Source organism: Arachis ipaensis, chromosome B9, assembly GCF_059453495.1.
Source record: "Arachis ipaensis isolate K30076 ecotype BB chromosome B9, ASM5945349v1, whole genome shotgun sequence".
Classification (NCBI taxonomy): domain Eukaryota; kingdom Viridiplantae; phylum Streptophyta; class Magnoliopsida; order Fabales; family Fabaceae; genus Arachis; species Arachis ipaensis.
In genome coordinates, this window is record NC_142444.1 from 128386780 (window position 1) to 128399821 (window position 13042).

Sequence of the window (13042 nt, forward strand, 5' to 3'; positions counted from 1 at the left end):
TTTTGCTCTCTTTTATGTTTATAAACAATTGTTGGATCTCAATTTCTTCTCATGCAATTTTATATTTCTATGTCTTTTGATGTTTACTTCAGTTGTTATTGTTGATTCCTTAATTTTGTTAGTTATAGCCTTTATTAATTCTTGTATTTGGTGATGCTTACTTTTCTTGCACTCTAGGTGTTTGATAAAATGTTTACACTAGTTTTTGAGTAGTTTTCTTTATTCTTGACCTAGGCTAAGGGAATTGAGTGACATTGAGTCATTGGGTCTCAATGAATTGGTGATTTGAGAACCCTTGGTGGTCAATTTGATAACCATTGACTCTAGCCTACTACTAAGTTAATTAGTAGCTAGGTTAGGACTTATGGATTGATGTTGATCAAGCCATTTGACGTACTTCAAGCCTAGGAGTAGATATTACGTACTTAAGGCTTTTGGAAGTAGACTTAATGAGCTTGGTTCCTTATAATTATCAATATATGGTTTGTAGACAAGGATGGTGATCTCAATTACCTATGTCTAGCCAAGAGTTCTTTTCTTTTATTTTATTAGTTCTTGTCATTTTACCTTCTTGTCATTTATTTTTTTTCTTGCCAATTAAAAATCAAACCCCCTTGTTCTTCATAGCCAATAATTGATCACCTTCATTGCAATTCCTAGTGAGATGACCCGGAATTTAAATACTTTGGTTAATTCTTATTTGGGATTTGTACTTGTGACAAAACCAATATTTTAAATTTGATTTGAGTATTGTTAGTTGGCTAGGAACTATACTACCAACGGAATTATTTTGTGTGAAATTCCTAACCATACGAAAATGCTCGTTATCAAATTTATGGCGCCGTTGCCAGGGAATTGCAATGGTGTTATATTATTAGCTATTGTGAATATGTGAATATGTTTGTCTTTTGCTTATTTGTTGGTTTTTGTTAGGTTTAGGACTTTGTTCTCATTTTTGTTAGCTTTTGTTTTTATTTGCTATTATGAATTCTTATCCTCACTTTGGATATGAGTTTGACTCAAATTATGTTGTAGAAAATGGGAACTACAATGGTAACATGCATTAAGGATGGAATAATCAAGGATGGGAGGAGCCTCAAGGGAATGATCAACCTTCTTAGCAACAACAACCTCCGGTTTCTTATAGGTATAATTCCACCCCTAATGCATATCAATCTAATAGATGTGGTGATCCTTATTGTAGTTGTCAACAACCACCACCACATGCCTATGAATCACCCCCTCAACCTAATTTTGAACCACCTTACTCACAAGCCCCTTACCACCAAACACCTCATTATGACCCTAATCCTTATCCACCATACCAACCACCTTATGAGCCATATGAACCATACATGGAACCACCACCATTCCAACATAATTACTCTCAAGAACCACCTCAATATACACCACCTCCATACTCTTACCAAGATGAACCAACTTCTAATTATGAATCCTCCCTCCCAAACAATGAACCCTCTCTTCCCCCACCACCTCCAATGGATGATTCTATCCAAGAATTTATTAGCTACTACCTCCAAAGGCAAGGAGAGACGCAAAAGGAGTTCAAGGAGCTAGAAGCCAAGATTGCCACCGTGGCAGAAGCTGTTCGCAACATGGTCTCCTCCCGCCTAAGCTTACACGATCAAGGCACCCCATTGTTGAATGTGGAGAAGCAATCAAGGAGCATAGTGAGGGAGTGAGTTTAGAGCTTCAAGGTGTAAAAGAGAAGTGGAAGCAAGAATTGTCACAAAGGGAGGAAGTTGAGGAAGTGGTTGAAGACTTAGGAGATATTGGAAGTCCATGGGATGTAGAGTCATAGAACCCTCTTCCAAGAAGCTTGAGATTGATGTTGAGGAGGGTGTACAACCTCCAAGACATATCATGGTTGAAGACTTTGAAGAGGTTGACCAAGAGATGGATTCAATCATTGAGGAATTCTTATGTACAATTGAATCCTCCCCCATTGGGCTTGACATGGAGATTAAAGAAGAAGATACTTCACCTCCTATACCCTTGGTAAGCGATGAAGAAGAAATTTAATTGGAAGAAAGCTTGATGAGCGGATAATTTATACGCTTTTTGACATTGTTTTTAGTATGTTTTTAGTAGGATCTAGTTACTTTTAGGGATGTTTTCATTAGTTTTTATGTTAAATTCACATTTCTGGACTTTACTATGAGTTTGTGTATTTTTCTGTGATTTCAGGTATTTTCTGGCTGAAATTGAGGGACTTGAGCAGAAATCAGATTCAGAGGTTGAAGAAGGACTGCTGATGCTGTTGGATTCTGACCTCCCTGCACTCAAAGTGGATTTTCTGGAGCTACAGAACTTGGAATGGCGCACTTCCAATTGCGTTGGAAAGTAGACATCCAGAGCTTTCCAGAAATATATAATAGTCGATACTTTGGCCAAGAATAAACGACGTAAACTGGCGTTCAACGCCAGCTCTCTGCCAAAATCTGGCGTCCAGCGCCAGAAAAGGATCCAAAACCAGAGTTGAACGCCCAAACTGGCACAAAAGCTGGCGTTCAACTCCACAAATGGCCTCTGCACGTGCAACACTCAAGCTCAGCCCAAACACACACCAAGTGGGCCCAGGAAGTGGATTTATGCATCAATTACTTACTCATGTAAACCCTGGTGACTAGTTTATTATAAATAGGACCTCTTACTATTGTATTAGACGTCTTTTTGACCATCTTTGGTCTCAGTTTTAATCCATTGTTCATCTTAGGAGACTATTGATCACGTTTTAGGGGGCTGGCCATCTCGGCATGCCTGGACCTTTCACTTATGTATTTTCATACGGTAGAGTTTCTACACTCCATAGATTAAGGTGTGGAGCTCTGCTGTTCCTCAAAGATCAATGCAAAGTACTACTGTTTTCTATTCAATTCATCTTATTTCGCTTCTAAGATATCCATTCGCACCCAAGAACGTGATGAAGGTGATGATTATGTGTGACGCTCATCATCCTTCTCCCTTATGAACGCGTGCCTGACAAACACTTCTGTTCTACATGAATTAAGCTAGAATGAATATCTCTTAGATCTCCTAACCAGAATCTTCGTGGCATAAGCTAGAATGATGGCGGCATTCAAGAGAATCCGGAAAGTCTAAACCTTGTCTGTGGTATTCCGAGTAGGATTCAATGAATGAATGATTGTGACGAGCTCCTAACTCGCGATTGCAGGGCGTTAGTGATAGACGCAAAAGGATAGTAAATCCTATTCCAGCATGATCGAGAACCGACAGATGAATAGCCGTGCCGTGACAGGGTGCGTGAGCATATTATTCACTGAGAGGATAAGATGAAGCCATTGGCAAGGGTGATGCCTCCAGACGATTAGCCGTGCCGTGACAGGGCATTGGATCATTTTCCCGAGAGATGACCGAAAGTAGCCATTGACAGTGGTGATGTATCACATAAAGCCAGCCATGGAAAGGAGTAAGACTGATTGGATGAAGATAGCAGGAAAGCAGAGATTCAGAGGAACGAAAAGCATCTCCATTCGCTTATCTGAAATTCCTACCAATGATTTACATAAGTATTTCTATCCCTATCTTATTATATTAAATTCGAAAACACCATTATCACTTTATATCCGCCTGACTGAGATTTGCAAGGTGACCATAGCTTGCTTCATACCAACAATCTCTGTGGGATTCGACCCTTACTCACGTAAGGTATTACTTGGACGACCCAGTGCACTTGCTGGTTAGTTGTATCGAAGTTGTGACAAATTATGAATGTGTAATCACGATTATGCGTACCATGTTGCTCACGTGCCAGGAATAGTTTGAGCCTGGACATCACAATTTCGTGCACCAAGTTTTTGGCGCCGTTGCCGGGGACTTAATTGTTCCTGTTTGGCGCCAAGAATCGTCTGAGATCCCAATCCCGGCAACAACACCAAGTTTTTGGCGCCGTTGCCGGGGATTGTTAGAGTTTGGACAACTGACGGCTCATCTTGTTGCTCAAATTAGGTAATTTTCTTTTCATTTTGTTTTCAAAAAAAAAATTCTTTCAAAAATATTTTCAAGAATCTCTCATCTGTTTTCGAAAAAAATAAAAATGTTTTCAAAAATTTTATTCAAGATTTTTAAGAATGAATTCTAGTGTTTCATGAAGCATGTGAAGCCTGGCTGGCTGTAAAGCCATGTCTAAATTCTTTTGGACTGAGGCTTCCAAACCATCAGAGGTAAGTTACATACTTGATAAATGATGAGCAGCAATTTGTTATCAAGAGCAATATACTCTGGTGTTAAATGCTGAAGCTTGGCTGGCCATTGGCCATGTCTAGTGTTTTGGACTGGAGCTTTCTTTGAAAGCTTGGCTGGCTAGTGAGCCATGTCTAATTCCTGGACTGAAGCTTTAGACTAAGAATGCAAGATTCCTGGAATTCATATTAAAAATTTTGGAATCCTTATTTTCCCTTTTCAATAAATTTTTGAAAAAAAAAATCCAAAAAAAAATTAGAAAATCATAAAAATCAAAAATATTTTCTGTTTCTTGTTTGAGTCTTGAGTCATATCATAAGTTTGGTGTCACTTGCATATGCATCTTACATTTTTTCGAAAATATCATGCATTCATAGTGTTCTTCATGATCTTCAAGTTGTTCTTGGTAAGTCTTCTTGTTTGATCTTGATGATTTTTTGTTTTGTGTCTTTTCATGTTTATCATATGCATTCTTGAATTCTTAGTGTCTAAGCATTAAAGAATTCTAAGTTTGGTGTCTTGCATGTTTTCTTTGCATCAAAAATTTTTCAAAAATATGTTCTTGATGTTCATCATGACATTCAAAGTGTTCTTGGTGTTCATCTTGACATTCATAGCATTCTTGCATGCATTCATTGTTTTGATCTAAAAATTTCATGCATTGCATATTTTTCATGTTTTTCATAAAAATTTCAAAAATAAAAAAAAATATATTTCCCTTTTTCTCTCATCAAATTCGAAAATTGAGTTGACTTTTTCAAAATTTTTAAAAATCAAGTTGTTTCTTATGAGTCAAATCAAATTTTCAATTTGAAAATCTTATCTTTTTCAAAATCTTTTTCAAAAATCAAATCTTTTTCAAATTTCTTAGTTATTTTCGAAAATTCTAAAAATATTTTTCAAAAATCTTTTTCTTATTTTTATATCAAATTTTCGAAAATAACATAATCAATTAATGTTTTGATTCAAAAATTTGATGTTTGTTACTTGCTTGTTAAGAAAGATTCAAACTTTAAGTTCTAGAATCATATCTTGTGATTTCTTATGAATCAAGTCATTAATTGAGATTTTAAAAATCAAATTCTTTTTCAAAACTAATTTCAATCATATCTTTTCAAAAATATCTTCTTATCTTATCTTTTTCAAAAAAATATCTTTTCAAAATATCTTTTCTAACTTCCTAACTTCTTATCTTTTCAAAATTTGTTTCAACTAACTAACTAACTTTTTGTTTGTTTCTTAACTGTTTCAAAACTACCTAACTAACTCTCTCTCTCTCTTATTTTCGAAAATATCTTCCCTCTTTTTCAAAAAATTTCTTTTTAATTAACTAATTATTCTTATTTTTATTTTTGATTTCAAAAAAATTTTCGAAAATTACTAACATTTTTTAAAAACCATTTTCGAAAATCACTAACTCTTTTTCAAAAATATTTTTGAAAATTCTCCCTCTCCCATCTCATTCTATTTATTCATTCATATCCTAACATCTCATCTCATATATCTAGCCTCCTCACAGTTGTGTTTCTTCCATTATATTACATTCTTTGTCTCCCCCTCTTCTTCTACTCACACAGGGATCCCTTTACTGTGGTATAAAGGATCTCTATTATTATTATTTTTCTGTGCCCTATTCTTTGTCATATGAGCAGGAGCAAGGATAAGAACATTCTTGTGAAAGCAGATCCAGAACCTGAAAGGACTCTGAAGAGAAAATTAAGAGAAGCTAAAATACAACAATCCAGAGACAACCTTTCAGAAATTTTCGAACAGGCAGAGGAGATGGCAGCCGAAAATAATAATAATGTAAGGAAGATGCTTGGTGACTTTACTGCACCTAATTCCAATTTACATGGAAGAAGCATCTCCATTCCTGCCATTGGAGCAAACAACTTTGAGCTGAAACCTCAATTAGTTTCTCTGATGCAGCAGAACTGCAAGTTTCATGGACTTCCATCTGAAGATCCTTTTCAGTTCTTAACTGAATTCTTGCAGATATGTGATACTGTTAAGACTAATGGAGTAGATCCTGAAGTCTACAGGCTCATGCTTTTCCCTTTTGCTGTAAGAGACAGAGCTAGATTATGGTTGGATTCTCAACCCAAAGACAGCCTGAACTCTTGGGATAAGCTGGTCACGGCTTTCTTAGCCAAGTACTTTCCTCCTCAAAAGCTGAGCAAGCTTAGAGCTGATGTTCAAACCTTCAGACAGAAAGAAGGTGAATCCCTCTATGAAGCTTGGGAAAGATACAAACAGTTGACCAAAAAGTGTCCTTCTGACATGCTTTCAGAATGGACCATCCTGGACATATTCTATGATGGTTTATCTGAGCTATCAAAGATGTCACTGGACACTTCTGCAGGTGGATCCATTCACCTAAAGAAAACGCCTACAGAAGCTCAAGAACTCATTGACATGGTTGCTAATAACCATTTCATGTACACTTCTGAAAGGAATCCTGTGAGTAATGGGACGCCTATGAAGAAGGGAGTTCTTGAGGTTGATACTCTAAATGCCATATTGGCTCAGAATAAAATATTGACGCAGCAAGTCAATATGATCTCTCAGAGTCTGCATGGAATGCAAGCTGCATCCAACAGTACTCAAGAGGCTTCTCATGAAGAAGATGCTTATGATCCTGAGAACCCTGTAATAGCAGAGGTGAATTACTTAGGTGAACCTTATAGAAACACCTATAACTCATCATGGAGAAATCATCCAAATTTCTCATAGAAGGATCAAAAGCCCCAACAAGGCTTTAATAATGGTGGAAGAAACAGGTTTAGCAATAGCAAGCCTTTTCCATCATCAACTCAGCAACAGACAGAGAACTCTGAACAAAATGCTTCTAATTTAGCAAATCTAGTCTCTGATCTATCTAAGGCCACTGTAAGTTTCATGAATGAAACAAGGTCTTCCATTAGAAATCTGGAAGCACAAGTGGGCCAGCTGAGTAAAAGGATCACTGAAATCCCTCCTAGTACTCTCCCAAGCAATACAGAAGAGAACCCAAAAGGAGAGTGCAAGGCCATTGACATAAGCACCATGGCCGAACCTGTAAGGGAAGGAGAGGACGTGAATCCCAAGGAGGAAGACCTCCTGGGACGTCCAGTGATCAATAAGGAGCTTCCCTCTGAGGAATCAAAGGACTCTGAGGCTCATCTAGAGACCATAGAGATTCCATTGAACCTCCTTATACCCTTCATGAGCTCTGATGAGTATTCCTCTTCTGAAGAGAATGAGGATGTTACTGAAGAGCAAACTACCAAGTTTCTTGGTGCAATCATGAAGCTGAATGCCAAATTATTTGGCATTGATACTTGGGAAGTTGAACCTCCCTTGTTCATCAATGAACTAAGTGATCTGGATCAACTGACATTGCCTCAGAAGAGACAGGATCCTGGAAAGTTCATAATACCCTGTACCATAGGCACCATGATCTTTAAAGCTCTGTGTGACCTTGGTTCAGGAATAAACCTCATGCCCCTCTCTGTAATAGAGAAACTGGGAATCTATGGGGTGCAGGCTGCTAAAATCTCATTAGAGATGGCAGACAGTTCAAGAAAACAGGCTTATGGACAAGTAGAGGACGTGTTAGTAAAGGTTGAAGGCCTTTACATCCCTGCTGATTTCATAGTCCTGGATACTGGAAAGGAAGAGGATGAATCCATCATCCTAGGAAGACCTTTCCTGGCCACAGCAAGAGCTGTGATTGATGTTGACAGAGGTGAAATAGTCCTTCAATGGAATGAGGACTCCCTTGTGTTTAAAACTCAAGGATCTCCCTCTGCAACCATGGAGAGGAAGCAGAAAAAGCTTCTCTCAAAGCAGAGTCAACCAGAGCCCCCACAGTCAAACTCTAAGTTTGGTGTTGGGAGGCCACAACCAATCTCTAAGTTTGGTGTTGAACTTCCATATCCAAACTCTAAGTTTGGTGTTGGAAAGTTTCAACAATGCTCTGCACATCTGTGAGGCTCCATGAGAGCCCACTATCAAGCTATTGACACTAAAGAAGCGCTTGTTGGGAGGCAACCCAATTTTTATTTATCTAACTATATTTTCCTTAGTTATATGTCTTTGTAGGTTCATGATCATGTGGAGTCACAAAACAAATATAAAAATTGAAAACGGAATCAAAAACAGCAGAAGAAAAATCACACCCTGGAGGAGCATCTGTCTGGCGTTCAGCGCCAGAACAGAGCATGGTTCTGGCGCTGAACGCCCAAAATGGGCAGCTTCTGGGCGCTGAACGCCAGAACAGGCATGGTTCTGGCGTTCAACGCCAGAAATGGCACACAAATGGGCGTTGAACGCTCAAAATGGCCACCAACCTGGCGCTGAACGCCCAGAGTTGGGTACAAAGGCATTTTTACATGCCTAATGGGTGCAAGGATGTAAATCCTTGAACACCTCAGGATCTGTGGACCCCACAGGATCCACTCAGGATCTGTGGACCCCACAGGATTCACTCAGGATCTGTGGACCCCACAGGATCCCCATCTACCTCCACTCACTTCTTCTCACCACTCTCTTTCACACAACCCCATAAACACTCTTCCCCAAAAAACCCTTCACCAATCACCTCAATCTCTCTTCCCTATCACCTCTTCACCACTCACATCCATCCACTCTTCCTAATAAACCTACCTCATAAAATCCAGCTACCTTCAAAATTCAAAACCAATTTCCCACCCAAACCCACCCATATGGCCGAACCTTAACCCCCCTCCCTTCCCTATATAAAGCCCTCCATTCTTCATCAAATTCACACAAACACACCCTTCTACACTCCTCTTGGCCGAAACCACATCTCCCTCTCCCTCTCCATATTTCTTCTTCTTCTTCTTCTATTCTTTTGTTTATTGCTCGAGGGCGAGCAATATTCTAAGTTTGGTGTGGTAAAAGCATAGCTTTTTTGTTTTTCCATTACCATTGATGGCATCTAAGACCGGAGAATCCTCTAGAAGAGGGAAAGGGAAGACAAAAGCTTCCACATCCGAGTCATGAGAGATGGAAAGGTTCATCTCCAAAGCCCATCAAGACCACTTCTATGATGTTGTGGCCAAGAAGAAGGTGATCCCTGAGGTCCCTTTTAAACTCAAAAGAAATGAGTATCTGGAGATCCGACATGAAATTCAAAGAAGAGGTTGGGAAGTTCTAACAAATCCCATCCAACAAGTCGGCATCCTAATGGTTCAAGAGTTCTATGCCAATGCATGGATCACCAAGAACCATGATCAAAGTAAGAACCCGGATCCAAAGAACTATGTTACAATGGTTCGGGGGAAATACTTGGATTTTAGTCCGGAAAATGTGAGGTTGGCGTTCAACTTGCCAAACATGGAAGAGAACGCACGCCCCTACACAAGGAGAGTCAACTTTGATCAAAGGTTGGACCAAGTCCTTATGGACATATGTGTAGAAGGAGCTCAATGGAAGATTGACTCCAAAGGCAAGCCGGTTCAACTAAGAAGATTGGACCTCAAGCCTGTAGCTAGAGGATGGTTGGAGTTTATTCAATGCTCAATCATTCCCACTAGCAACCGGTCTGAAGTTACTATAGACCAGGCCATCATGATCCATAGTATCATGATTGGAGAAGAGGTGGAAGTTCATGAGATTATACCTCAAGAATTCTACAAGGTGGCTGACAAGTCCTCCACCATGGCAAGGTTAGCCTTTCCTCACATCATCTGCCACCTATGCAATTCAGCTGGGATTGACATAGAGGGAGACATCCTCATTAAAGAGGACAAGCCCATCACTAAGAAAAAGATGGAGCAAGCAAGAGAGCCCACTCAGGGAACTCAAGAGGCGTATGAAGCTCAATACCATGAGATCCCGGAAATGCCTCAAATGCACTTTCCTCCACAAAACTATTGGGAGCAAATCAACACCTCCCTAGGAGAATTGAGTTCCAATATGGGACAACTAAGGGTGGAACATCAAGAGCACTCCATCATGCTTCATGAAATAAGAGAAGATCAAAAAGCAATGAGGGAGGAGCAACAAAGACAAGGAAGAGACATAGAAGAGCTCAAGGACATCATTGGTTCCTCAAGAAGGAAACGCCACCATCACTAAGGTGGATTCATTCCTTGTTCTTGCTTTCTCTGTTTTTCGTTTTCTATGTTATGTGCTTATCTATGTTTGTGTCTTCATTACATGATCATTAGTAGTTAGTAACTATGTCTTAAAGTTATGAATGTCCTAGGAATCCATCACTTCTCTTAAATGAAAAATGTTTTAATTCAAAAGAACAAGAAGTACATGAGTTTCGAATTTATCCTTGAACTTAGCTTAATTATATTGATGTGGTGACAATGCTTCTTGTTTTATGAATGCATGCTTGAACAGTGCATATGTCTTTTGAAGTTGTTGTTTAAGAATGTTAAATATGTTGGCTCTTGAAAGAATGATGACTAGGAGACATGTTATTTGATAATCTGAAAAATCATAAAAATGATTCTTGAAGCAAGAAAAAGCAGCAAAGAACAAAGCTTGCAGAAAAAAAAAAATAAAATAAAATAGGCGAAAAAAATAGAAAAAAAATAGAAAGAAAAAGCAAGCAAAAAAAGCCAAAAGCTCTTAAAACCAAGAGGCAAGAGCAAAAAGCCAATAACCCTTAAAACCAACAGGCAAGGGCAAATAAAAAGGATCCCAAGGCTTTGAGCATCAGTGGATAGGAGGGACTAAAGGAATAAAATCCTGGTCTAAGCGGCTAAACCAAGCTGTCCCTAACCATGTGCTTGTGGCGTGTAGGTGTCAAGTGAAAACTTGAGACTGAGCGGTTAAAGTCAAGGTCCAAAGCAAAAAAAAAAGAGTGTGCTTAAGAACCCTGGACACCTCTAATTGGGGACTTTAGCAAAGCTGAGTCACAATCTGAAAAGGTTCACCCAATTATGTGTCTGTGGCATTTATGTATCCAGTGGTAATACTGGAAAACAAAGTGCTTAGGGCCACGGCCAAGACTCATACAGAAGCTGTGTTCGAGAATCATCATACTGAACTAGGAGAGTCAATAACACTATTCGAAATCTGAAGTTCCTATAGATGCCAATCATTCTGAACCTCAATGGATAAAGTGAGATGCCAAAACTATTCAAGAGGTAAAAAGCTATAAGTCCCGCTCATATGATTGAAGCTATGTTTCATTGATAGTTTGGAATTTATAGTATATTCTCTTCTTTTTATCCTATTTTGATTTTCAGTTGCTTGGGGACAAGCAACAATTTAAGTTTGGTGTTGTGATGAGCGGATAATTTATACGCTTTTTGACATTGTTTTTAGTATGTTTTTAGTAGGATCTAGTTACTTTTAGGGATGTTTTCATTAGTTTTTATGTTAAATTCACATTTCTGGACTTTACTATGAGTTTGTGTGTTTTTCTATGATTTCAGGTATTTTCTGGCTGAAATTGAGGGACTTGAGCAGAAATCAGATTCAGAGGTTGAAGAAGGACTGCTGATGCTGTTGGATTCTGACCTCCCTGCACTCAAAGTGGATTTTCTGGAGCTAAAAAACTCGGAATGGCGCGCTTCCAATTGCGTTGGAAAGTAGACATCCAGGGCTTTCCAGAAATATATAATAGTCCATACTTTGGCCAAGAATAGACGACGTAAACTGGCGTTCAACGCCAGCTCTCTGCCCAAATCTGGCGTCCAGCGCCAGAAAAGGATCCAAAACCAGAGTTGAACGCCCAAACTGGCACAAAAGCTGGCGTTCAACTCCACAAATGGCCTCTACACGTGCAACACTCAAGCTCAGCCCAAACACACACCAAGTGGGCCCAGGAAGTGGATTTATGCATCAATTACTTACTCATGTAAACCCTAGTGACTAGTTTATTATAAATAGGACCTCTTACTATTGTATTAGACGTCTTTTTGACCATCTTTGGTCTCAGTTTTAATCCATTGTTCATCTTAGGAGACTATTGATCACGTTTTAGGGGGCTGGCCATCTCGGCCATGCCTGGACCTTTCACTTATGTATTTTCATACGGTAGAGTTTCTACACTCCATAGATTAAGGTGTGGAGCTCTGCTGTTCCTCAAAGATCAATGCAAAGTACTACTGTTTTCTATTCAATTCATCTTATTTCGCTTCTAAGATATCCATTTGCACCCAAGAACGTGATGAAGGTGATGATTATGTGTGACGCTCATCATCCTTCTCCCTTATGAACGCGTGCCTGACAAACACTTCTGTTCTACATGAATTAAGCTAGAATGAATATCTCTTAGATCTCCTAACCAGAATCTTCGTGGCGTAAGCTAGAATGATGGCGGCATTCAAGAGAATCCGGAAAGTCTAAACCTTGTCTGTGGTATTCCGAGTAGGATTCAATGAATGAATGATTGTGACGAGCTCCTAACTCGCGATTGCAGGGCGTTAGTGATAGACGCAAAAGGATAGTAAATCCTATTCCAGCATGATCGAGAACCGACAGATGAATAGCCGTGCCGTGACAGGGTGCGTGAGCATATTATTCACTGAGAGGATAAGATGAAGCCATTGGCAAGGGTGATGCCTCCAGACGATTAGCCGTGCCGTGACAGGGCATTGGATCATTTTCCCGAGAGATGACCGAAAGTAGCCATTGACAGTGGTGATGTATCACATAAAGCCAGCCATGGAAAGGAGTAAGACTGATTGGATGAAGATAGCAGGAAAACAGAGATTCAGAGGAACGAAAAGCATCTCCATTCGCTTATCTGAAATTCCTACCAATGATTTACATAAGTATTTCTATCCCTATCTTATTATATTAAATTCGAAAACACCATTATCACTTTATATCCGCCTGACTGAGATTT

The 13042-nt window shown here is 39.2% G+C and overlaps 1 non-coding gene across 1 annotated transcript; it reads right to left on the reverse strand.

Moving 5' to 3' along the window:
* Positions 1-6402: 6402 nt before the first annotated feature.
* On the reverse strand, positions 6403-6510 carry LOC148546280 (small nucleolar RNA R71). Its single transcript, XR_015900751.1, has one exon. It is a non-coding gene; the product is annotated as a small nucleolar RNA R71 (small nucleolar RNA).
* Between the last annotated feature and the right edge of the window lie 6532 nt (positions 6511-13042).